The sequence below is a fragment of the Serinus canaria genome, chromosome 4 (genome assembly GCF_022539315.1).
Source record: "Serinus canaria isolate serCan28SL12 chromosome 4, serCan2020, whole genome shotgun sequence".
Taxonomy (NCBI): Eukaryota; Metazoa; Chordata; class Aves; order Passeriformes; family Fringillidae; genus Serinus; species Serinus canaria.
The window spans coordinates 48,172,662-48,199,534 of NC_066317.1; the positions used below are offsets into that span (position 1 = coordinate 48,172,662).

General features: G+C 40.5%; 1 protein-coding gene across 14 annotated transcripts in view; it reads left to right on the top strand.

The window, feature by feature from the left end:
• APBB2 (amyloid beta precursor protein binding family B member 2) overlaps nucleotides 1-26,873 on the top strand; it is a 157,819-nt gene that overhangs the window by 32,294 nt on the left and 98,652 nt on the right. For 11 of the 14 annotated variants that reach the window (XM_050973729.1, XM_050973725.1, XM_018925853.3 and 8 more), the window contains one exon: nucleotides 19,920-20,002. The gene's annotated coding sequence lies outside the window, so the exon portion shown is untranslated. Of the gene's footprint in view, nucleotides 1-789; nucleotides 915-19,919; nucleotides 20,003-26,873 lie in introns of all 14 variants that reach the window. The other 3 variants (XM_050973728.1, XM_050973726.1, XM_050973727.1) reach the window with 1 other exon arrangement.

Sequence of the window (26,873 nt, forward strand, 5' to 3'; positions counted from 1 at the left end):
TTAAAAAGGATAACTTGAATGAATGATTTGTTTGTTGCTACATTAGAGAACTTTATCTGAAGTTAATTTTTAAAGACTCAGCTGTATTTGAGTCCATAAGATGTTTGCTTATTGCTTTTTCCTTCTTGAAAAAAGGTCGTAGTACTTCTGCTAGTTTGGACTATGGGGAATGAAAAAAATTCAAAATACGAACTGCAGTCCTCTTACTTACTGGTTACCATAGAAATCTAAATAAAGAATGCTCTGCAAATAGTATAAACATACACTTTGACAGCTCTTACTTTCTTAAAAAGACATGCCATTGTTCAGATTTCTGTAGTGAGTGATCAGTAAGGGCCACTGCACACATTCTGAATAAGATTGCTGTGTAAGTGCTGTATTCATACTATTTGCAAGGTATTTTCAGGATCAGAAAACTTTTCTGTTACTGATTTTTTGGTATCAGTTTGTTGTTGAGACTGGCTATGATAAATGAGACTAGAAAATGCTGCTCTGCATTTGTAGTGAGAGCTGCAAAATGCTTAAGATTTTATGAATTATGAATGAGTCACCTACAGAACTGTTCCTATTATTCCAGCAAGAAATGTGACCTGGTGACATGCAGGGCAGCCCCCTTAAAGCTACAGATAGAAACTCAGGAAGCAACAAGATGTCTCATTCTCTTTCCTGGTCTGGCTTTCTCTCTCAAATTGTTGCATAGCCTGAGGGTGGGGAATGGCTTTTTGGGTGTCTTTGGTCTCTGCAACTGGCATGATCTGACTCACAGTTTGTGACCTTATATCTTTTTAGGAGCTGAGATTTGTTGCAGAGTAAAACTACTTCAGGTTTCCTCCACTAACCTTAGGAACATGTATTATGCATTTCGTATCTGGTGGGACCTGATGGTATTTTCAGGACTTTTCATTGTTTTCAAAGTAAGTAATAAGGCATTATTGTTTTTGAAGAAGTCACTCTGGTTGATTTTCTTCTGTGTTTACTCATCTTATATAATGTAAATCACTTTCATAGTCCATTGCTGGTTTTTTTTTTTTTTTTAATTTACTTTTTTTCCCTGGTGCTGCTTAGCTGGTAGTAGTAGCCTCCTTGCAGAAAGATGTAAGAATTTTAAATGAGTTTCCATCTGGTGTTGGTTTTGGCTTGGAACAGGACTAAAAATGCTATGCCTTTTTACAAGTAGAGGATTTTTTTTTTTTCTGCTAAGTAAAAAACAGACTTGAAAAAGCAAAATGGAAATGTACAGATTTCCAGAGCCAGGTCACCGAGTTATGGCCTTATATCAGTACATAGCTGAGTGAAACCAAAATCTGCACTATGTGATGCATGTGCAAACTGGGGGTCTGTGGGCAAATCAGAGCTGGTAGGGCTTCCCAACAGCTCTCTCAGCAAGGTAGCTGTACAGCTGAGGTGCTGTGCTTGTGCAAGTCATTAAGTTAGATCTACTGGTCTTCTGTAATTAACCCAAATACAGTTCCCATGCCTACATTCCATTCTGGACTGGGTCATTCTGTGCACCACTTCTTTGGGTGTTGGTGGTCCAATAGGTACTTGAAATCCTGGTGCATGTTTGGAGAAAGCTAGGCAGTAATTTTGGATGGGGAAGTTAGTGTTGATTTCTTGAATGTTTCTTTGTTTTCCCCCTTTCTCACCACTCCTGTTCTCACCTGGCCCCAGCAGGTGTGGCTGGGGGAGGTGGTTGGCATTTCTGTCTGGGTGTGTGCTGAGGCTTTTGCAGAACTTGGTTTTGTGGCATTTGTCCAGAACACATGAATGCAGTTTTAGTGAATGGATGAGGCTCCCAGAGAGCAGGGTTTGGAGGTCTGCTCATCTTCCTCAGTGACTGCCATTATTTGGTGCCACTGGTGCTTGTCTGTTGCTGTCCTTCAGCTCTGTGCTCTGCATGCTGCAGAAATGACTATGGAAGTTGCTTTGCCTTTGTACCACTCTAATCTGAGCAATGTGCCTAGCTTGAGGTGCCTCCATAGGGAAATCACATCACTTCCTATGGAGGACTGATGCCTGAATGCACCTCTGAAAGAGAAGAGGATCAGTGCAGTCATAAGTTACCATGGCTGAGACCATTTCCTTTTGAGGTCAAAAGTATCTGGGGGACAAATTTATTATTTAATAGGCTTGTTTTGATGTTTCAAGTATTTTTTCTTGATGTCCTGCCAAAAAAGAAATAGTAATTTCAGTAGTAATTTTACAAAACCTTTGTGATAAGAAGCTGACCTGAACTCAAAGTGATTTTTTTAATGGATCTGCAATTTTGCTCTTTTGTGTGTGTCTGTGTGTCCCACTTTCTAAAAACCATATTCAGCAATTCTAGTGACTCTTGGCTGTGTTTTTAGATGCTTGCAAAAACAGTAAATGGTGGAATTTTAGCTAAGCAATTCTTTCCTTAGATTTGTGCTAATATGGCATTGCAAGTCTTGTCCTGTACTAACTCATCAAAATTGAAGGGAGTTCTCACTAATATGATAAAGAAAAGTTGAATTTACATACAACACTAGAGTTGTGTTGTACCTAAGTTAGTTATAATTACTAAGTAATTATAATTTAGTGCACAAATATAATATGTAGCTTGAAATACACTTAATTGTGGTGGAAACTATTTCAGCTGCAAACTAATAGCATGCTTTTTTAATTTCTGGTCTATATATGGTGTTTGACAACTTGTAGCTATTATCTCTGATGTGTTCCCCTTTTTCAAAGGAACAGAGATTCACAGAACAGCACAGAATTGCTAGACTGAAGGTTGAAAAATAAGGAGAAAATTTTAAAAGTCCCCAGCTTCTGGCAGGAAAGGTCAGTGTGATACTGGGCAGTACTCACAAGCCATGTCCAAGTACACAGGATGTGCCTTAGCAGGGTATTGAATGGGGAGGTGGAGTTATGCAGCTTTCAGAGAAACAATGCTGCTTATTTCTGTATTTGTTGATTTTTTAATTGCCACAACTTGGAGTGTAAAGTGAAATCACCCAGCTTTGCAGCCTTGCAGCTGTATGTAATCCATTAAGTTTGGAGCACTTCTGAAAAAGAGCTTCAGCTGTTTGGGTACACTGGGAGAAGAGTTCTTATAAACAGAAGAGTATCCTTTTTGGCCAAATGGATCTGAGTAAAATGAAAATAAAAATGAAGTCAAAATTAAATTACAGCTGAGCCAGTGAGTTACTGCAGGAAGAGGCAATCCTTATTGTTTTAGTTTGATGGGATTTTTTTCCTCCACATGTTGTGTGATGGGGCCCTGCCCTCTTGTTTCAGCCAGTGCCATGGCTTGATTTTATATATCACCAAGCATGAGTTAAATACAGTGCCTGGTTTCATCCTACTCCCTGTGGAGGCTGCTTGAAAGGGTGCCAGAGCAGGCACAGGAAGATCAGGAGGTGTGACAGAAGAAGTTACCCTGAGCTTCCAGTGGTCTGAGTCCACTAATGAGTGGGAGCCCTGCTGAACAGAAGCAGTCTGGAAGTTAAACTAAAGCATTTCTAATGAAAAGGGAGAAGGACCTGTTTGTTGCAGCTGAGCAAAACTTGTGTAGTTCTGTTGTTTCACAGGGCACAGTGACGTTGGATTTTTGGGTGCCTTGGGTTGTATTTTTTCAGAAGCATTGAGAGTTTATTGCGGTAGGGAAGAGATCTATCTTGCTAGCTGGAATTACCCAAATTGAAGACAGGCATGAAATGCAATAGTGGGTATTCATCTCCATTCAGCTTCCTAGAAGGTAAAAATGCAGCTTTCTACTCTTGAATCCTTTATATCTTGCTGTTCATATCACCATTGCTGATGCTTGTTATCTGTGCCTCAGTCAGATATTGCTTGTTTTATGCCTGTGCTGTGGGTGTGAATTCCCAGAGGTGTTAGTCCTCTGGGTTTCCTTTCAGGGGTGGTGAGGAAGCAGCTGATCCCTGCAGCACACTCTCAAGAGACAGCGCTGTGAGAAATTGCCTCTTGCCTCTAACAGAACCTTCAGCAGCACAGTGGTTACTGAGCCTATTTTACTCACTCTGTTTGTGTTCCTCTGACAAAGTACATATATAACAATTGTATATAATTGTTGTGATTACATGGTGCAATTTCCTTGTTCAGTATGTGCCACTACCAGCTTAAGGACCTTTGACACTACTTTGGCCTTGAGTTTTGCAGACATCAGACATCTGTCAGAAAAGAAAGTGCTGCAAAGCATGAATGGACCTTGAGGGATAAATGCTTCTAAGACTTGCCCAACATAAGCATCAGCAGTATAAAGCTCCTGAGCTGTGGAAGACTGCTGCAGGTGGTGTGGGGGTAAATCAGTCACCACACTGACAGATGTCTGATAGCTGGGCCTGGCAGTGGGATACTGCAGCAGCAGCATCTCCAGAGAAAACAAGATGTGCATGAGCTCAGGTCTTTTGCTTTCTCCATGAAAGATTTATCCTTTCACAGAACTTTGTGTAAGTGTTAGATGCTTTTGAAAAGCCTGTGCAAGTAGGTAGTTCTTTAACTATCAACAAGCCTGTTGATTGTTATTTAATAATTGTAGGTGTTGTCCTGTAAGGACTGGGTTATTCCTGTAGGACCCCAAGGAATTTCTCCTGTAGCTGCTAAGGGGAAAGAGTGATTCATGACACATTAACAATTGATCAGTCTTGAGCTGCTTTTTTTGTTTCTTCATCCAAACCAAGAAATTGACTTAGGTTGCTGCATGCTTTCTCACAACTCAATCAGTGTAGTAATATGAGTGAAGATTAAACCTGCCCTGTTCTGAGACATCTTGCTGAGGGAAGTTGCTCCTTTGGATTGCTGTGTTGAGCATGAGTGAGCTGGGGCAGTAGTTATGTGAAAGACTATCTCTGACCCTTACATGGTCCAGTCACTGACTCAGATATATACATTACCTTGCATTTTGTGAATTGTTCAGCCCCAGATTTATTGTTGTTCATAGCTGCATTCCCCCAAACAGAGCAACTAAAAGGATTGCTTTAGAAGAAATGCATTGAGGTCAGGGACATTTATAGGCCTTTGGGTTTTGTGTGAGTTAAGATTTATCCTAATATTAACTTTGGGCTTCACTCAAATGGAGGTATTTATTACTTGCTTATTCTTATCCCTTGAAAAGTTGAAGTTGTACAATAGATTTGTTCTTTTATTAGCTAGCATAAATTGCTGCTTCATTTATCATGTAAAACAAGCAATCTTTATATAGGTGCTTTTTGTTTGTTTTGTGGTAAAGGGCCTGAAATGAAGGAAACCATAAGAGCACAAAGTAACAGTGTAGCTAAGGTTTACTGGTAATAGCATCTATTTCCATATTATCCTTTGTCAGTGGCTCTGGATATGTTTTGTAGACTTTCAGCAAGCTGAAAGTGTGCAAAACATACTGTCTTGGAAATTAGGAGTTAAGAATATTAGAAGATGCTAAATTGCAGCACGAGGTGACAATAGGTTCTTCACTCAATTTGCTTGGCTGTTATGGGGAGGTTTGGCTGAATTCTGGAGATCTGCCTTATCTTGCAGGGGCTGTGGCATAAGAATGGTTAGTCTTGTGTCTTCTCTGACTGTTGAGGTAGTTTTATTTGTGAGTAATAGGTCACTTTGGTTTTTCTTTGGGTCTTCTAATGTCTCCTTTACTGGTTTGTCACTTCTTTGGATCTTGCTATGGTTCTCTGGTTTGGAAGTCACAGATAGAACTCCTCCAGCTCTGTGTTTTGTGCACAGGTTATACCTCAACTGAGGGTATTCAAGCATCAAAACAAATTATTAATACACTTGTAGAAGGTGTCACACAATCTATCTCCCAGGCTGTTCTAAGACACCTGTCAAGAAGCCACAGGTACTACATGGGGTGGTTGTGCTTTTAAGTTAGTTTGTGAACCACGCTACTATGAGCTTAAGCAATTTGTACATAGGCCCCTCTCCCTGTAGGTAGTAAAATAAAATCCTAGATCTCTGTGCTGTTGCTCTGTGTTTAGCCTCAGCTATGATTTTTCAATGGCTTATTTTAAAGAAATCTTCTAAATGATGCTAGTTCAACTGATAAGTAAAAAAATAAATACAGATGCTCATATTACAGAAGTTGTATTCTAATTAATACATCTGTATGGTTGCAAGTGTTTGCTTTTACTGTACTTGAGTGTGGGTGATTCAGCCTAAGGAGTCTAAGGTTTGTTGTCATTTCTGATGTTCTCTCTTGTTGTGCAAATAAAGGCAACATAATCCTTGCTAAAAGCACATCTCTGAACAGGAGATAGAGGGTTGAGAAGCAGGTTTTAAGTGCAAAAGAAGGATCTGATCTTTTCACTATCAGATGAAATTAAATCACTTATTCAAAACCTTTAAAGTATCTGTCTTTTCCCAACTGTTATAACTGTTCTTATGTTTCATTTCCTCCAGTAATCACCACTGCTCTTTTCTTTTTACATAAAACTTGATCACCACCTTTACTGTGGACAGGGCCCTGTTGTATCTATGTACTGGTGAATAATCTGCTCTGTGTATCATGGGGAATGTCTGCAGTGAAACGATGTGTGTGTGAGATTTCTTTAGATGCAGTTTCTAGATGCTATTTACTCATTAGAGTAAATAACATTTAGAGTAAGCTATGCTGGAGTAGTAGACAAAGGAAAGTGCTTAAAACAGTTATTTTTTAAAGGAAGTTAATTTGTTCTGAGCATGTGAAGGCAGTACAGTGTTTTAAATGTTTGCTATTTTGTATCTTTGTCAGGCAAAGACAACCTTTGACTAAGTTGGCTTAAATTATTCCATTGGTCTTGTTTTGTGCCTCAGAAAACTGATGTTAATTGCAAAGCAATTGTTTTGCTTTTAAAATGAAAAATGGTAATGAGAATTTTCAGTCACTATTTAAAACCAACCCTTTCCTCTCAGCTGGAGAAAATGCAGCATATGTTTAGGAAGAGCAGTCTGCTATGCTGTGTATTTGTCTTTACAGGCAGATGCCCTTTGCTTAAGAATGAAGTTTTAAAATAGTTGGCTAGATTTGTCTGCAGTTTGGCTCCTCCCTTGTTGGATGGCACTGGAGTTCAGAAAGGGCAGGAGAAGGCAAATGTGGTTACTGACCACAGCCTGGGCTGCTGGGGGGTTGGCAGCACCCTGGGGCTCTGTGTGCCTATGTTGGGTATATATGGGGAGATTTTGGTAGTGGAGGGTTCAGGGGTGGCATCTGTGCATGACAGCCAATGCCAGCCAGCTCCAAGAGGGACCCACCCCAGGCCAAGGCTGAGTCCATCAGTGGTGGTGGTGGTGGTGCCTTTGGGATAGCAGATAGGGGTGTAAAAAACTCTGCAACGCCAGCAGCAGGCAGAAGATAGGAGCGAGAATATGTTACTATTAATATGGTAACCTTATGTTACAGTAGGGAGAATATGTTACCATTTGGTAACAGCTCTGCAGACACCAAGGTCAGTGCAGAAGGCAGGGAGGAGGTGTTCCAGGTGCTGGAGCAGAGATTCCTCTGCAGCCGTGCCCTTGCAGCCCATGGAGGTCCACGGTGGAGCAGAGAATCATCTACTTGCAGCCAAGGAAGACCCCGTGCTGGAGTATGTAGATGGCTGAAGGAGGAAGGAGGCTGTGACCTCATGGGAGGCCCTTGTTTTGGAGCAAGCTCCTGGCAGGACCTGTGATGCTGTGGAGAGAGGAGCCCACTCTGGAGCAGGTTTGCTGACAGGACTTGTGACCTGGTGAAGGACCCATGCTGGAGCAGCCCATGCATGAAGGACTGTGCCCTGTGGACAGGGACCCATGCAGTCCATGAAGAGCTGCAGCCCTTGGAAGGACTCAGGCTGGAAGAGTTTGTGGGGTATTGTCTCCTGTGGGTGGGACCCCGTGCTGGGGCAGGGGAAGAGTGTGAGGAGTCCTTCTTTGAGAAAGGAGCAGCAGAGACAACATGTGGTGACCTGACTTCAGCCCACATTTCCAGTCCCTTGGCACCACTGTGGGAAGGAGATAGAGAAAATGAGAGTAAAGTTAAGCTTGGGAAGAAGGGAGCAATTGGGGAAGGTGATTGATGATTTGATTTTATTTTCTCAATTTGATTTATTTCCCTGTTCTGATTTGATTGGCAATAAATTATATTAATTTTCCCAAGTGGAGATTGTTTTGCCCATGATGGTTAATTAGTGAGGCATCTCTCCCTGTCCATATCTTGATCCTGGAGCTTTCTCTCCCCTGTGCTGTTAAGGAGGTCAGTGATAGAATAGCTTTGGTGTGCACCTGGCATGAAATGTCAGTCCCCCCCTAGAGACCTGGCTTTGGAACAAAATAGACTTATTTGAGGGAAAAGGGGATTGTCATTTTCTTTAAAACTTATGCCTTCAGAAGTCTTTTTGTTCATTTTAAAGTCAGCATTGATCTGTCTCAGAATCAGTGAAAAGAAGAGATGGTTTGGGGTAATGTTTTATTATCTGATAGCCTCTCCATTTTTGAGAAGCATGAGTAATTACAAAGAAGACATCAGAACATATGCTGAAACTAGGCCAATGGCAGAACACAAATTATTTAAAAGTGTTCTTTACCGAGGGGGGAAGTGGATATGACCCTGGCAAGGAAATGCTGTCTCCGGTCTGGGAGGGTCACTGTCCGCTGCACCTGAGGAGAGTAAACATGCCAGATGACTTGGGCAACATTTATTTCCTCCCTTGGGGTCTGTTTTATTTAAGCCATCATAATAGAAATCTTTATTTAGCTTATAGAAAGCACAGTCTCTTTCCTGGTTGTCGGGATTCACAGAATTGGCACAGTTGCTACAGCACTGTAGTCAGATACCCTGGTCTGCCATAACTTAGCTACTCCATTCTCCTAAATTCAGAGGCTGTGTTTTTGCTGACTGTACCAGCCACATCAGAACTGTGTTAAATTGAAGCATAATTCCTCATTGCCTGTGAGATGACCAACAAAGAAGGATGTAGTAATCAATGGTCTGCTGCCAGTCAACAAACTCTGCAGTGTGAGTTTTGCATACTGGTATCCTTAATCAGGACTTTATCTTCTTGAGTAGTGTTTCATTGGGTATGGTGAGCTCTTAAAAGTATTCTCTGCTGCTTAAATACAGTAATCTTGCAAAAAGATGGGCAGCAAAACCTGTGTTGTAGGAATACTTGCTGAATAGCAATAACTGGGTTTTTTTAAAATCCTCTTTGTTAAGGTTTAAACATACAGCAGCATGCTTGTGCTATAATAATTATGGAACTTTTTTTTTTTTTTGTAAGTAGAAATGGGTTTCACTTTTTTATTTCTTTTAGCAGGCTGTCTTTAAGATAGTTCACAAGCTGCTTGTTGAAAGTACAGACAGAAACAGGATAAGTTGGAAAGATGATTGGTAATAAATATGCCAGGAGATCAGATGGCAAGTGATGACTGGCATCGGCACACTGACAATTTTAAGGCATCCTCTCAAGTCAGGTTTTTAAACAGATATCTGTCTTGGCATATTATATGGAAAATTATTTTAAGAAATTATTTATTTGTAAATTGATTTGTCTAAAGACTTTATGAACTCTTGTCTGAATGGATATGTAATGAAAAAGGAATGCAAAAAACCCGCTGATCTTAATTATTAATACAGGGTACAGAATATTGTCTGCTAATTAGTGCTATGAACAAAGTTTTCCCCTCAGTGACACCAAAACATTCTTCATTGATTTAAGGTTATCCCTAAATTAATGTGACTGAAAGTACCTTTGTGGCAGAACACTCTGGTTTCTGTTACATTTTCTGAACTCCAGCTGCCTTTGAACTATAATATTGGTGCTTTCTCAAGCTTTGTCTTTGTTTCTACTCTAATACTATTGCCACTGTTCCATAAACTGTTCAATTTGCAGGAGCACTGTCATCTCTCTCAGGTAAATGCTTCTGTGACCAGGTATCCAGTGTATGGGGACTTGGGTGATGTTTCTCCGAGAGAAACCTGGTGGCTGCATGTTGTACTCTGCCTCCTGCACCTGCTGAAGCTCCCAGTACTCCTGGGTGTTGCCCAGCCTGGCTCATGTTTCTGACATAAGGTATTTCTTTAAAAATGCTTGCTGCTGTGGGCAGCAAATGCCAGAAACTTCTAGATCCTTGGAGGGGGCTTCTGTGTGACGAATTCTGGGATCCCCTTCCCTTTGTTTCCCACAAGGAGCAGGTCTGTCCCTGGGCCAGCTATTCATCCTCCTTCAGAGGATGAGGATGATCTGTTTGGCTGTGCTGAAATTAGATCAGGATGTGCGGATTTTTGTAAGCTTCTGATGTTACCCCAATTAAATTTCTTTAAAATTTTTTTTTTAAATCTTATATTTTTAAACAGTTCTGAAAAAACAGAGTGAGCAGGAAAGAGTTGAGCACACTGGTTACATGTGTCATACAAACCATTAGTGCTGGCAGTGCTCCTGGCCTGTCACATGTGCCAGATGTGACATCTTTCAACAAAATTTAAAGGCATGGTGAAAGATTATGGGCATGGTTTCACATCACTTTGGACTGCTCCAAAATTAATGTTTTAAAAGCTGTTAACAGCAACTGTTTAAGGGTGTCAGTCTATCTTCTTCAAGCTATTACCACATGCCATCTCCTCATCCCTGGAATTTTTCTGGCCCCCTGTCCAATCTGATTAATTTGAGGACCCAGCTGAAAACCAGTCCCTCAAAGGAGATGCATCTTTGTGACCATGTCTCTGGGATGAGGAGGTGCAGGCAGCCTAAAGGCCAAGTGCTGCAGAAAAGGACAGTTGGCTTAAATCAGTGTAGATGTAAAACTGTACAGTTACCATCACTCTGCTGGCTGTGGAACAGCAACTCTGACTTCTGCTTCATGCAGCTGAATATAAATAAAATGATTGCTTGTGAGCACTACCTGTTCATACATGGAGTTTAACTTGTGTAGTCCAGGACTCTGTTCTCATTTTAGTTCTGCCTGCATGAAATTAAAGACTCTTCCAGCTGTTGTTTTTGCATATTTCAGATTTATACTGAGCTTAATTATAATACTAAATTTCACTGTTGCTTTTAACTATGGGAATAAATTAATTTTAAATTGAGTTAGCTGGTTTTGCAGGCATGTAGAGTGTGTGCCTGTGTCCATTCACATGCATACTTATACAGATGTATAGACACACTCTTATCTCTGACAGGAAGTCTTGAAGCTGCTGGTTCTTCCTCAGTAGCTCTGAGAATAACCAGCTTCCCATGTGGCAAACTGGAGTTATAAACTGGGAGTCATTGTTCTTGCCATTTGTGACTTCAGCAAAGACTGTAGATGCTTACTTCACATACTGCTTTCTAGCCACTTCTGGCACCATTTAGGTTTTGAAGGGTCTGATGGAGAATTTTAATGGTTTTGACTTTTAGGTGATCCCATTTCAGCTGTCGGTGTTCAGCCATGGTGTATGACTGGTCAGTGATTTGGTTTCCTAGAGCTGTAATTCTGCACTTGAACACTAACAAGTTCCATTTGGAGGTGACCAGTGAGGAAAATTACATTTGAACATAAAGAGTTTTGAATTTTATTTTTCAGTTGTGGCAGAGACCTCAGTCTAGGTTCAATCCCTAAATTTCCTTTGATTTACTGGAGGCCTCCTCAAGACCTTTATCAGCATTTCAGTTCAATTTGTTCTATCAAATGCTTTGATTCTTGTTGTAGAGCACCTTCTTTTTGATTTCATAATACTTCACGTCTTTTGTCATAGTTTAGCCAGAGAGGATCAATACATGGACAGCCCCAGGACACTCCTGTCCAAGCCAGCTTCTAGGCTTTGTCAGTGCTCATTTTGGAAGCTATCCAGTCCTGCTGTCTCTCTTTAAGAACTTACATTTTTTTTGCTGTACTGATTAACTTAACTGTTTTGAGTAAATTTGACCACCTGTGGCTGCTGCTGACCCTACATTCCTGCAGTACCTCCAAGCAAAATGCTAAACATAGCTGGCATTCTTGAAATGCTAGGACAAAGCACTGCAGTGCACATTCAGGGCAGTATTTGGGGGGAAAAAGCCCTGCTTCTTATTCTGTCTTGAAATCAATTTGGGCACACAGTGTTGAGAGATGAGATTCCTCTCACTGTGGTTATATTTGACTCCCCTTGGTTTCTTACTGACATGGATGGTTCTGCATAAATTGGAAAAAATTCAATGTAATTCTCTGGAATTGAGGCCTTAGCTAAAACAAAGAGATGACAGGAGGTTTTAATTCATAGCCAGAAATCATAGGAATCTAAGTGAGATAGAGCAAGGTAATATTATTAGTTAGAAATTATTAGGGAATTTTATTGCTTCCTTTTGGAGCATCTGGTAACAGCTGCTTAAATCAGGTCTGCTCTAAGATGGCATTCCTGTCTTTTAATGAAAGTGGTTTAGCAATGTACAGGCTATTTTACTGAAGACTCTGCAATATTGAATTGAAATCTTGATTTCTGTGGTTTGACTTTCTAATATTGACATGATGCATAAATATAACCATTTGGCTGCTTAATTAACTGTGTGAGATGTCCTGTAGGAAAATTTCCTTTCAATTTAAAACCTCCTTTATTTAATGCAGACATAGATGCTTCTCATGTGTTTTGTAAATAAGCTTATTTTAAAAAATAAACAGAAACACAACACTTGTTAATAAAAATCTAGGTCTTAAAACCTTAGGAGTGGAGACCTTGGAAAGAACATAAATGAACATATTTTGAGCAAAGCAGTCATTTTAAGCATGGGCATTAATGAATGCAGTGTGCTCTCTTGTTGCATCAGCTTTCCTATGCAGATTTTCTTGGGTATATGAAAATAATGTAAAAGAAATAGCATGCAACAACACAGAATAGAGACAGAGGTGTGCCCTTCTAATGGCATATTAAATCTGCAAATTAAATGAGTGGATGGCCAGGCTAAGGCAAAAGCTGTGTGAAGGCCAGGCATGCTGGCAGAGTGGCTGACTAAGCAGGATACTGAGAGGCAGAGTGTACCAGAGAAGCCAGGCTGGCATTGCCAGGTGCCTGGTGTCATGGTACCTGTTATCTCTGTGCCTTGCCCTGGTGTGGTGGGTCTCAAGGGTGCTCTAAGATGGAGCGCTTTGTTGTGTGCAGCATAAGCTGTGAAAAGTATTGAAGAAGGGGTTGTGGAGAAGTATGCAGTATTCAGAATAGGAATTAATAACTTATGTGACTTACTGGGAGGGTTTGTGCCTAAAGCATAGGTGATAATGCCTTTTTAAGGAGGTGACTTGCAAATTCAGATTTTCTTTCAGCTTTGCAATGTGCATTTAATAACCAGTTTTCATTCAGGCAGAGTTATAAGCAAGGGCTGAGTGTGGCTCTGTTTTAATTTAGCTTAGCTTAGCTAATGCTTTGAGAAATTATTTTCTTAATGGTGACTAAGTACATCTCTTGGGAAGTGTCAACAAAGGAGTACCTTTTTGGGGAAACTGTTCCTGGTTTGTGAAGCTCTTGAGATGAGCAGATGATGTAATATTTTAATGTGATCTTGTGAGAGGGTGCATTGCATTTCTGTGTCCCTATTTCTTCTGTAGCTACTTGTCTTGGTTTGCTGGGCTCGACTTGTTAAAGGATATGCAGAACCTGAGGTGGAGAGAGAATTACTGAGGAGCATGCTTGCGCCCTGGAGGGGGAAGGATGACCTAAGTTAAAATGCTTGCCTCCACATTCCATGGGTATGTGATGTGGTAGAGTGACTGGATCTCCTGCATTATTCATTGCCTCTAGCTTCTACTGTTCGTGGGTGTTTATCACATGAATAATTGTGCTGTGGGTTGCTGCAGAAGAGGTTTGTGTGTGACCTGAATACTCATCACCCACAGGTCTGTAAGTGACAGATAAAACCTGGTCTCAAGTATGGTGTGTCTGCTAAGTCATGTCACTCTGAGATGTTTTTCTCCCTGGCCAGCTTATGGAAGAGCATCTTCAGTTGATCCTAACCCTCATGGTTGGTCTCTGTCACATATATTAGCTTCCCCTTCTTCAAAATATGATGCCTGTGTGAAAGTTATTCCTAAAATATATTCGGAAATTGTTCAGCTAGTTGTGCTGCACCCCCTTGTGCTAAGAATAAGATTTTTGGAGAGAAATCCAAGACTGCTTTGTTTTCAAATACTGATTGAAGTTTTATTTCCACTTTAAAGGTTTTAAAAATTCTTTTTAACTCAGCTGCTTAAGTGTTTTCAAAGCATGCTTGTTTCGCTGCTGAAGTGCTATCATCAAAATGTGTGCTGGGCTTTTGTGAGCTCTAAGATTTGGGTTAGGGCAGATGAGGAAACAGAAAATATGGCTTGATTGCTGGAGGGAAAACATGCTGCAGTGGTACTTGATTGAAGAGTTGCTGTTGAATGATAACATACCCGTGTTTATTGTGCTGTGCTTTTGGCATAACATCCTGAGGACTGTCAGCCTCAGCCCAGATGTTTGCTCAGACAGTTCTGTACTAGCAGGAATTGTCTGGTTCTTGCTGGGAGTCATGGTTGCAGTGGTACTGAAAGCTGGAGAGGACTGGACTTATGGACAGAAGGGGGGATACAAGGCTTCGTTGTGCTGCTGGGATAATGCTCAGCACATTGCAAACCTGCTTCAGGCAGGGCCCTGAAGTGCTGGAGCTGTGTTCTGGATGTTTCTAAGCTGTCCCTATTCCGATGGCTTTTGCACATGGGATGTATGTGTGCTGAGACCTCACACCAGAGCAGCACATGTCTCTCTGGAACAGCTCCTTGCCCTGGCTCTCTGGCTCACCCTTAGGAAGCTGAATTACTCACTAGTGAAAATACCAGTTCTCTCAGGCTGTAAGTGTAGGGTATTCCCATGAAAGTTTTTAATGGTGAGGTAGTATGATTTGTGTGTAGCTATAGTGGCAGAACAGAATTCAAAGTGGGCTTTTTGGAGTGCACAGTATGACAGGACCATGTGAGCTGAAGCCAGTGTCATGCTCTGAGAGATGTCAACCCACTCCAAGGCTGAAGATGAATTCTTCTTCTGGGTCACCCAGTGCTTTGATTTCTTCTGGTTTGGTGTCTGTGCAGCACAGTTCAGCAAACAATAAGACTTGAGAAAAGCAGTAAGTCATGCAGCCAGAGAACTGAAGTAATACCCTGGTGTTTGGGAGCAGTCACTGGCAATATGAAGGTCTGCATAAGTGTTTTGAGGGCAGTGGTGAGGAGGATTTGCTAAAATGAAAATACAGTTTTGGGCCAGAGTGGCATAAATGTTGTAATCCCACCAACACGTGCCACCTTCTGATCAAAACCTTTAAAGGAAGAACAAAAAAACCACATTTCAGTATCTGCTTCAGATATTTTTAAATAAAAGAATCACTAAAATGAAGGGAGGAGGCCTTAGTACCCTTCATAAATATTGAGACTTTCCCTCCTCACAGTCTCCTCTTCAGTGACCCCTGGTCAGTCTTCATTGTGGGGAGCAAAGCATCCCTGCTCGTGTCCCTGGAGGACCTGAAGCCTCCACCTGCCCTTTCCAGGAGGGTGTCCAGAATATGCTTTTTAACCTGGAAGGGGAGGAGAGGGACCCCTCCTGCCACTAGTGGAACACCAGATCTCTTCAGTTTCATTGGACTTGTCAGGGTTCATGAATAAAACAGTGCCACGTGCATTTCAGTGTTTTATCCACTAGTGAAAGAAACACTTCTTCCTGACCTTCAAAAATTTGGGAAGGTAAAACCATCTAAGTGATGCAATTTTCCTTTTGGCCCCCTAGGGCAGTAAGTGAATTAATGTGTTTGATGCTTTTTTCTGTGGATCTGGCAAAAACTACTGCCAGAGAAGGTCAGATGCAGAGAAACGTAGGTGCTGGAAGTGTCAGGGAATTCTTGAGGTGTGACAGCAGCCTTCTCCACCCCATCTTCAAGGAGTTATGTTATGTGAGTCCCCCATGGTTGTCAGGCTGTTTTGTTGAGGTTGGTTGGTTTGTTTGTTTGTTTTTATACTATTTTGAAACTAAGACCCCTAGAAGCCTCATAAAAATGAAGCTCCTCTTTTCTCCTTTTGGAAACAAACCCCAGCAGCCCAGGTTCTTGGGGTGGTGGCATGGGGCTTACTGGGAGGCTGTCTGATGGACTGAAGTTAGACACTGTTAATGTCCTTTTTAGAAGGAAAGAGAAAAATATATCCCTAAAATAGATGGCCATGCTGTACTTATTAATTATTGATGTTTCTTTGGATGACTTCTTTCTTCTATTAAGAAATTGGAAGAAGAGGTGAATTTTAATGGAGGGGTGTGTAGGATCCTGAGATTGCTGTTTAAAAGACAATTTAAGGCAGAGCTCCCAGTCTGATAATGTGAATGTGGCATGTCTGCATGTCTGTGCATGCCCAGAGGAAGCTGCAGTGTGAAAACTGTCACAAGTTCTCTTCTGATACCAGTTCACTCAGCTCTGTATGATGAATTCTGTACATATGTAATAGCCTCAATCTCACACATGAGTTCATAACTGTACTTCCAGTCTAAAAGTGCAGGAATTGTGAAGTCTGTAGTTATTTTTCCCAGAGCAACTGGATTCCTACTGACTTTTGCACCCTTTGGTCCTGTCCAACAAACAGGTTTGCAGTCAATAACAATATATAGCCATTACTGTAATGGATACAGGAGTGCTCCAGAGTGATCGAATTCTTAGAATTTGTATTCCCTGATTCAAATAGATGGATTTATTTTCATATAGAATGAGATTTCAATGTGAAGAAGTGGAAGACTATCTGCTGCTCTCCCTGGACAGACATGCCACCCCCAGCCCCAGTCTGGCTGCTCTTTGTTGCAGCCTATCTGAGAAGCAGTTGCCATTGGGCAGGGGGAGAAGAGTTAATAAATATTTTTGATTTTTTGTGACAGTTTTTAGATGTAAGTGAGATTTAAGGTTTAGTATTTAAATCAGAGTTCCTCATTCAGCATCAAGAGAAACATCTGAAGGTCTTGCTGGTGCAGGTTATTTTATTATATAAGGACAAAAAGAAAAATACAATGCTATTGCTGAGTGACCCACCATTAATCTAGAGTGTGTGCTTCAGGAGAAAAAGTTTTTAAAGTACAGAACTGATTTTGGCACTGAATTACTCCTGCTGAAATTTGGTGGTTGGAAACCTGCCTCTTTTGTATTAACCTGAACTTTTAATAACAATGAATTGGAAAGGAGAGCTGTAAAACCAGCTATCTTCTTAGCTGTTAGCAGGAAGCCACAAGGCACAAGCTGCAGTGGGGAAGAAGGAAAAAGCTGCAGTGATTCCTACGTTGGTAAATTCCTGCTAAACCTCAAAAAAGTAGATTTGGCCTGAGTTTAAATGTTACAAATCCATGGAGAGTCTCAGATAGAAGTCTGTCTCTGTTTTGAGACATGAACAAAAGTATGTTTTGTTCTAGCTTCTCAGGAAGAGCAATAATTCCCAATTTTTTTCTACGCTGACTGGTGTTTTCTGTTAGGTTTTATTATTTTTAGCTGAAATTCTGTAATGTGCTCAAGATCGGGTTTCACACTGGCTTCTGTGACATCACTTCTTTCTTAGGCTAGGAGAAGACAGGATTGCAGGTCTGTGTCCTATGGAAATCCAAGTACCCAGAAATCCCATTTCATATATATGTAGCTATCACCCCATTTTTGCAAAAGAAGAAAATAAAGACAATTTAACTTTTTAAACTTGCACCTGTTGTTACCTCAACCAGCCAGTTGTTTATTTCAGTAATGGTAATGTTATTTTACTATTTTGTCATCTGTGGGCATTAAACATTTGCTAATTACTTCTCTACGAAGAGTATCAGTGCCTGCATGTTATTGCCTTTCAATTTGCTGCTTTTAATAAAGCCCTAAATGAATTATTGCTGCTTGCATAGGCCTGGGAGGCTGAGCTGGCTCCACTGTTGGCTGTCCGAGCCTTTCTTGAAATATGAAGATTTATAAACAGGATGAAAAAAGATTCCTCTCTTCATTTTCAAGTCTGCCAATTTTCAAGGCAGGCAATGTGCTGAAAATGTGGGTGGATAAATGGACATTTTCAGCAGGATTCAGAGGAAAGGAAAAATACTCAGGGTGGTGGATTCTCAACTGGGAAATAGAAAATGTTGGGTGTGTGGCAGCACAGTTTCAGGAATTTATGCCATCAGTGTTAAGATCCTATTTGGTCAGAGGTCAAATATCTGTTGATGAAACTTTGTTTTGCAATTTTCTGTTTACTGTTTTGTTGAAGAGGCTGGTCATTCCTACCTTTGAGACCTATATTTTGTATTTCAGGCTTTCCTCTGATCTCAGAACTGGCAGCTGACCTTATCTTAGTTTGTCAAAAAACTGTCTCCTTTCAGGAGTAAAGAGATTTTGAGTTTGAGATTATTTTATTATCTTGGAGCTTATTGAATTGATTGCTGTTTCAGTTGCAGTTACTCTAGGTGTGGCTTAGAACAAGTTTGATATATAGGATGAAAACAATTTTATAAAAGGCAATGCCACATCAGACAGATGCGTCTTTTTGATTATGTTGGGAAGAAATCCTTTTAAATTATTTGGAAAAGCTACCATGTCTGCTCAACATGTGAAGAAGTTTGGGGTCTCAGCACTTGAGCCAGAAAGTTTTGTTTACATGCACCTGTGTATCTCAGCAGGAACTTGCTGGTTTCTTGGCTTTCCTGGTAGGAAGGTTTTAACAACACGTGTGTTTTCTTTCTCTCCCTCTTTTTTTTTTTTTTCCTTTTTCTAAAATACTGAAATCTGATCATCTGATACAGAAGTGCACAAACATGCTAAATTGGGTTAGAATATCAGTTTAATGAGCACTGGTATGTTTGTTTCCTGAAGAACTTTTTTTAAAAGTAAAATTATTGAAAATAAAGTATGTTTTCTTGATTCTTTAAAAAAAGCTTTATATTTTAAAATTACTTTTTATCTAGCGACAAAAGTTCTATTTCCAAGTTTCAAAGGACAAATATATTTTTTAGCAAGAATGTATTTAGCTCTCCTAAATGATCTGTTTTGTCTCAGCGCTTTCTAGGATTTAAAGTTCTTGGATTTCTGTTAGAACAAAGAAAAATATAAACCTGTGTTTAAAATGGAATATAATTTGGCTTGATTTAGCCTGGCTTTTGCTTTAATAAAGGAAAAAAATATTAAATAAGCTCTACAGCAGATGAGATTTGTATTTTTGTTCTAGCATATTTATTTTCTCTGCATGGGGAAACAAACAGAAAGTTGAACACCACCCTGAATCCTAGAACATAGTCTGACTGACAGATATGTTGCTGCTGCTGGAGGATCTTTTGATGGGAGGAATAACTTCATTCTGTGAGGTTTTATATATATGTGGTATATTTGTGGCATTTGGTACTGAAAAATACATGTCTATTTTTCAGTACCAAATGCCACAGCATTAATGGAACCACTCGCCAGGGGTGAAATGACTGTGATGCACTGTACAGACATTGCAAAAATAAATTGTATACTTGATGTCTACTGAACACAAGCGTAATTGAAAACATGATTTTTTTTATGAACTCATTGTTTACTGAGCACATCCAGCTGCTTTTTTATAACTTGGGCTCATGTCTATCATCTGGATTAATTTTCTTCATGATATTCAGTGTTTGTGCAGGGGAAAACTGCAGCTCTGTGTTGCAGTGTGGAGAGAGAGAGAGAATTTAAAGCATGCTTTGCAATGTGTCTCTTACATACCTGAGCTGCCATGGTCTGGCAGCAGGTAGTGACACCTGCTAGGTTTGGGAGGATCCCTGCCCTGTGATGCATGGATCCTCTGTTCTGTTCTGCTTTTAGTTCTCCTGTGTGCATGTTGTAGAATGTGGACAGCTTTAAGAATGTAAACTGAAGGTGGCTACTTGGGTTACTCAGTCATTTGTCAGTGCTCCTCTGATTCCCAGGCTCCTGCTGCTTCTTCTGGTATCCTGCACCTTTGCAAGCTCAGTAGTTTTCATTAGTGCCTCTTGACTCTTCATAAATTAAAATACATGTTTTGGTTTTGTTTTGCAGCTTGCCTGATTTCTACAGTGACTGGAGGGGGTGCTGCAGAACTTGGTGCTCTTGTACAGGCTTTCCACAAGGAGCTGGGAAGAGTGAGTAACCTGCTCCATGTCTGGGGATCCTCTAGGGTGGGGGCACTCTTTCTCAACCTTTCATGTCTCACATCTTAAACACTGAAGTTTGAGCACAGAGACTGGAGATACCTGTATTTCTATGCAGCGCTTGCATTATTATTCATGAACAGTGGCAGTCCAGTTCTTCTAGTACTGCAGCAAGAGTTCTTGGTGTATCCATTTTTGCAGATTAGCTGTACTGTAACTTGCTCTGCCACCTCATGTGGGAAAAAGCTGTAATCAGCAGAGGTGTTTCACAGTAGTGCTGTTCCTCTGTGGTGTCAGTAATGCAATCTGTTAATGCAGACACCTGCTGGATATCAGTGTTCTGTGCAGCCTCCTGTGATGTATCCACGAGGTTCTCTGTGGGTCCTGGAGTGGGAGGGAGGCCCACAGCCACAGAGCTTTGTGACTCCAGCTGACGCTGTATATGTGGAGAGATTATCTGTCATGCTCCCCAGCAACATCTGATGCCATGGCTTTCCCTTCCTTCTCACATGAAATGACCAGGCTGGGGATGTATTTCCCAGTACCTGGCAAGTCAACAGGGTTTCTCGTCTTCTGAAATAAGGTATGTGAGAAGTCTGGAGCTGTCTGCCCATAAAGCAAGTGCTGTTAGCGGGATGACTTGGGCTAAGCATGTCTCTTGGTCTGTGCTGTACAAATAATTGTACTGGCAGAGGCCTGTGGAGAGACTGCTCTGTTTGCTGATAGAGGCAGGAAGTTTTTTCCATCACTATGGCCTTTCCAAATTTCTGAAATGCAGCAGCACTCTTTTGGGCTTTTGCTCATGTGATCCTTACAAGAGTTTTACTTAGTACAGTCCTAATGGATGGAGGTGACCTGGCAGAGCCCTGTGGAGTAGTGGTGAAATGCTACAATAGAAAACCTAGCTGTGCTTGGAAAGCTTCTCACAGAAAGCAAGAGCACAGTGACATCTCTGACTTCAGAAGAAATAAGTACCTTCTCATTTAGAAATACTGTTTTTACCCAACAGTCAGCTTTGAAAAATACTTTTCATGGATCTTGGTGTAAATGAGGTTCAGACTATATGTCTGAAATATTGCCCTCTTGGTTCAGGCTTTATAGGGAGATATGTGTTACCCAGTGATGACTGCTTTGATTGTGTAATGCCTTTGCACTCCCACAGCTCCTTAGCTTGCCAGGCTTCTGGCACACAGCCCAACCTGCTGCAGCCCCAGAGGCTCAGAGCACCACAGTTCTTCTTTTTAATGGGCAACATTACTTCTAACTTAACAAATCCTTACCAATGAGCAAGTAAAATTGAGATCACTACCTGATACCAGTTCAGATAGCTGCACTGAGTGAATGAGCTTAACTGTATTTTTAACAAACTTGCAAGGGCTATAGACAGTGCTTTCCTTTGTGTTAAAATATATATGTAGTTATGCACTGAATGCCCTGATGTTTTCTGTTACTGTTTGGTTAACAAAATCTGCACTAAGATAATGTAAAATAAATGTAGAAAGCATGTGTGCTTTACTGAGAATGTATGTATTGTCTGTGCAGGGGGCTATGGTCAGGGGACCATGAATGTTTTGCTTGCTCTATGTGATCTGGCTGCAGAAGTACTAAGGCTAAATTTCAGAAAAACATGCTTTTGCTGAGCTGGGGTCTATATCATAAAGCCTTAAACAGTAGGGAATTTGTTCAAGTGATTAAGAGTGATGATATCCTCCAGAACAGAGTGGGAAATAATAGCATCCATTCCCACATGGTGTATGGGAACCTCAACTAAACAGGTGGGTGGCACAGTACCTGGAGAGGGTGACCAAGAAAAAGAAAAGCCCTCAAGAAGGACTTCTCAGTTATGGAGAAGAGGGAAAGCATCCAAATCAAAGTTTGTTAGAGGAGGAGTTAGAAGCACAAAGGCAGCCAGAAAGTGTACAAGACAGAGACATGCAAGCAAGAATGTCTGCATGCAACAAGAATTTCAGTACTGAGAACTTGTTGGAAGGAGAAATTATGGAGGTGCCGGACTTTTTGGGCAGGACAGGACTTTCCAAATATCTGAGCGTGTCAGGTCCAAGTGTGGTAAAACCACAGGAACTGCAGCAGGGCTGGAGTGCAGGCGGGACATCCTCTTGTCTGTGGGACTGTTCTTGTCTTTCCGATTCCCGGAAAACTTTAATCCTGTGCCAGCCAGCGGAGGTGATGGGGGAGGGAATTGTTTGGAAAGCAGGGTGGCTCTGCCTCTCAGCAAAGGCAGGTGGAGGGGAGAGCATAACCTCCTTGGTGTGAGCACTGCCAAGCAAAACTGGAAGGATGCGTGAGGACTCTTAGATAAATGAAGACTTGGGAAAAAAACGTTCCTGAAATGAAAATACCTAGTTTTAAAAACTGTTGGTAGTTATTAGATGAGACTAATGGTTAGGAATTGTTGGTTACCTCCAAAAAGGTCAAACATGCAATCATACAAGAGATGTGGCTAGTAGACAGCATTGTGTTTTCTCCAAGAGGCAGTTTGATGTGAGAGATCCATGTCTGATAGCTGTTCCTAGTACAGAAAATGAAAGTGCTCTCTCTGTAGGTGTCTCCAGAAATCAGCAGCACAACTTCCTAATGGCCTGGCTGGCACTTTGCTTGCTTGTTTAAATTCTGTTTTGCCACTGCTGTCCAACAGGTAATGCTGCCAATCACTACTTTGAATGCAGACAAAGCGAAAACAATAAATTTGCATTATATATGCAAATATGTACACAAAATCTGTGTGTATATTGAATTTTTATTTCCTAAAATGAGCCACCCACCGGTCTCACAGACCAATTTTTAAATTTCCACCCCCCCTGCCCCAGATTAGCCTCTTTCAGTGTCTGAACCCTTTGCTGTAATGGGTCTGCTTTGTGTAGGACCTGTGGCCCGTATGTGCTTTTAAAACAATGCACAGCATTCCTCTTACCCATTCCTTAGCAGACCTATTTCCTGGTATTCAAAGCAAGACTTGGAAGGTAGGATTGTGTTGTTTGTCAGAATATCACACAGAGAGTGCTGGAGTGTGATTTCTTGAGTAGCTGTCCCCTGAGAAACATCATGCAATAACCTTTTCTTTCCCCACACTGTGTGCAGCTGTTCCTTGCCAGTGTTGAGTGATGTAGTCAGTCACACTTGGATGACTTCTGAGCTCATTTGCTCATCTCCTTTTTTCATATGCTTTTTCTTGGGTATGTGAGGGTAGATTGTACAACAATCTGTTGTATGAGATTAGGGCAGCCAATATAAATGTACCTATATTTATGTTTGAACACAAGTGTAATTATAGCAAATGTTGCTTTTAGAGAACCAGGGAAGGTCAAGGAGTCAGCTGACCTCATAAGCAGCAGCATGTGTGAAAAAGTAAATTTGGGTGAAGCACAATATGGCTTTAATGGCCATTAATAGTATGGAGATTGGACTATGATTTTTTTTTTTTCTGAAACAAAAGGGAATTCAAGTGAACTGGATTCTGTGTGCCAGCTCTATAGACAGAACTCTTGGTTTGACTCATTCATTGGGAAAAAAACAAATCATAATGACTACCAGAATTTAGTTTCTCTTTTGGGGTTTTTTTCTTAGTATCAAAACATGAATACAAGTTAAATGAGACTTCTATGTAGCAGTCATAAAACCTGAGAAATGTGGAAGACTTGCAAGTAAAGCTCTGTAAAGAAAATGGCTTAGGAAGATGACAGTCTCAGTTGAAAGTCATGTCATCTCTCCAAGATGATGTGTGTCCCAATTATGTGTGATGATGAGTAGCTGGTAGCTCTGTCACCACAGCTCCTAAAAGGGACTTGGCCTGAGGTGAAGTTCTTTCAGGTGCTCCCCGGGTAGCAGGTATGCAGTGCTGGTGCTCAGGTTTTTGTTTCCATGGTTCTCTGTAACTGCTGCAGAGTGGGAATGGCCACCTGAAAGGAATCAGGGAAGATTATCAGGAAGGATAATAAAGAAAAAAAACTTTAGGCAGAGCTATATCAAAATTTTTCTTGAAGAGAAGCCATAAGGCTAAATGTCTATTGTCTATGTAGTTTTAAATTTAACTATAAAGATGGAAAAATCATCTTAAAACATTTTAAAGCAATTTTGCAGTATAATAATAAGCAAAAAAAACCACAGAAAGCTGTTCAGAAACACATTTGTTACAAAACAAATGTGAACCAACAGGTTAAAAAGTAATATGAAGACTTGATCTGACTTATCAGATACATTCAGGTTTAACTCAGGTTTATGTGGAATTGTGGATATCTAAGTTGTGTACAGTTAAAAATTTAACCAAATCCAAACCAATGCATGATATGGGGATTTTTCAAAAGCAACGTTTGAGAACTCCTTCCATTTTGTTTATCAGTCTCATGGATGTATATATGGAAAACAAGGGCTAGTTTTCAGATGCTTTAGCTGTGGCACTTGGGTACCAACAAGGTTTGTCACATCTCTCCAAGATTTCCCTGAGCTTGCTGAAGAGCAGAAATTCCCCAAGGTTCACCTCTGTGAGTGGATGTGTTTAAAGAAAGGGAAGGTTGCTTTGGGTAGTCTGAACCACAAACTGGGAGATATGGTTCTTAAGGAAAATAAAAGAAAACTAAACAAAACCCAACAAACAACAACACAGAAAAACCCCAAAACCAAACCCAAGCAGCATCTTCATTTGTCTTGATCTGGGTATGTCCTCTCTGGTACATACAACCCAGTATCATTATTATTTTGTGGAGCAGTTTGACTTCACTTACTGTCTGATCCCTGCTTCTTAATTGGCTTTTGATAGTTAGCTTTAATCCACCTTGTAAATCTTTGAAGTTTTATGTAGTAACTGATGAAACCTTTGCTATAATGAGAATCTATCTTCATGTTGTCTTTTCCTCTGAGATTTATGGAGTTTTCAAATGTGATATTTAAAAATGGTCAACCTTTTGGGTCCTGACCTCTACAAAGAGTGGTTTGCTCCCAGAGTGGGCACACTACCTTAGGAAGACCATACTGTACTTTATTTCAGCTGTTTGAGAGCATGATTGTAAGGTTTGGGAGTCTTAATTTTTATTTGCTAAGAATTTTACTTACAGTATGGTGCAAAGGCCCCCTTTAATACTGTGGTGCTAGGTACAGCAGGAATAGCCTGTCTCAGCTGTAGACATTTGATATAATTTAGTAAGATTGCTTTGGGAAAGCATATACCTTTTAGAAAGAAAGCAATGCATTTATGAAAAATGAGTAATCTTACAGCTCCATGCATACTGATCAAACTCTTTTACAAACTATGGAAAAGAATGGTAAATACTGTCTTCTTCTGTTTTTCCCTCAGTAATTTACTAATCCTTGCACAGCTAAAGACTGTTCTGTTGCATTTTTTTATGAATTTGGTCCATTTAGGGTGAGGAGAGACTTAATTTTTTTCAACTAATAAATATGTGGGTTTAGTTTTATTCCTATAGAACAGGAAAGGGGAAGCAGCCATCTGCAGGTTTGTTCCTTGCACAGCTTTACAAGGAGTTGAGCTAGTAGGCCACAAAAAAAAAAACTTGTAAAGGTCTGTTTGACCCATGGCAAGGAGTTGTCCCATATTGTCCTGCACAGGAAATGCAGAGATTTTTGAATGAATGTTAATTTTACTGCATAGCACTCCTTAACAGCCAGAAATTTTTTAGTGGCAAGAGAGTACGGACTCATTGATTCTCTGAATTTTTCCCATTGAGGGGAGTTGAACAGGACATGCTCTGTCAGCACTGATTTGGAAAACAGTGGAGATCTTTACCTGTTGTTTGGACTGCATAGTTGCATAAGGTGTGCAGCCTCAGAGGTGTCTATTCAGAAGTAATCTACAAAGGCTTTGTTAGCAATGTTATGCAATTGCATTTAAAGTCATTTTAAGCTCAGGCTGCCATGGTCCTATTCTTTCCACTTGCTCTCACTACTACCAATACTTGTGCAACCACCATCAGCCATTTCAGGAGCCTAATCTGATTGAAAATGCATCTGTATATGGAGTTTTCAGCTGTGTTGGCTCCCAGACCAGCTCACCAGAGAATTGCATGGATGCCAGTATATATATAAAAGGCTTATCTAATTCAGGAATAAGCTAGCATTGAGTTCAGTAAGGTAACTGACATACCTGAAGATTTGGGGAGATCTCCCAGTTTCAGTGCAGTGCTGTTTTCTGTGTCCTGATATTTCTCTTTATTTCCTGGATAGAAAAAGTTTGTGCTTGTAGCTGCAGCTTGAGACATTAAAAATCCTTAAAGAATAAGGAAAAAACACTCAGAATTTGCTGCTTTTCCTGGTGTTTCCAGCAAGGGAACAGATGAAATAAGAGGGAATGTAGCTTAACAAATGATGTGGTTAACATTCAATATATATTGATAGACATCTGGGAATTTGTAGGTTATTCAGGTAAACTAAGAGAAAGGTAAAGCTGAAAAACAACTGAAAGTCATATTTTGGTAGAAAGTCCTACACCGAAGAAAAAAACAATGGGACTTGATTTTAGATTAAAATATTTTATACTGGTGATATGACAGCTTCAGTAGCACTTCAGTTAAGATTTTGGATTTGTTATTCCAAACTGACTGTAAGATGTGCCATGCAGTTTTTTGTTTAGGGTTTTGATGGTGCAAGAAAATTGATACATGGGTTAATAGCCTGCATTCCTGTGAAAACACTGCTGGATAAAACAGAACAAAGCAATCAGTGTTATGTAGCAAGGATAAGTTTTGCTCCTATAGTAAACAGCTCATAAATGATTGCTTAATGATTGCTTCACAGAATTTAAGACAAACATTGTTTTTAAATCTCACCTACTGGCTATCTCTATTAAAAGCCAATAGCAAGCTCTTTCTTGTAGTGTTTGTTCTCTGTCATG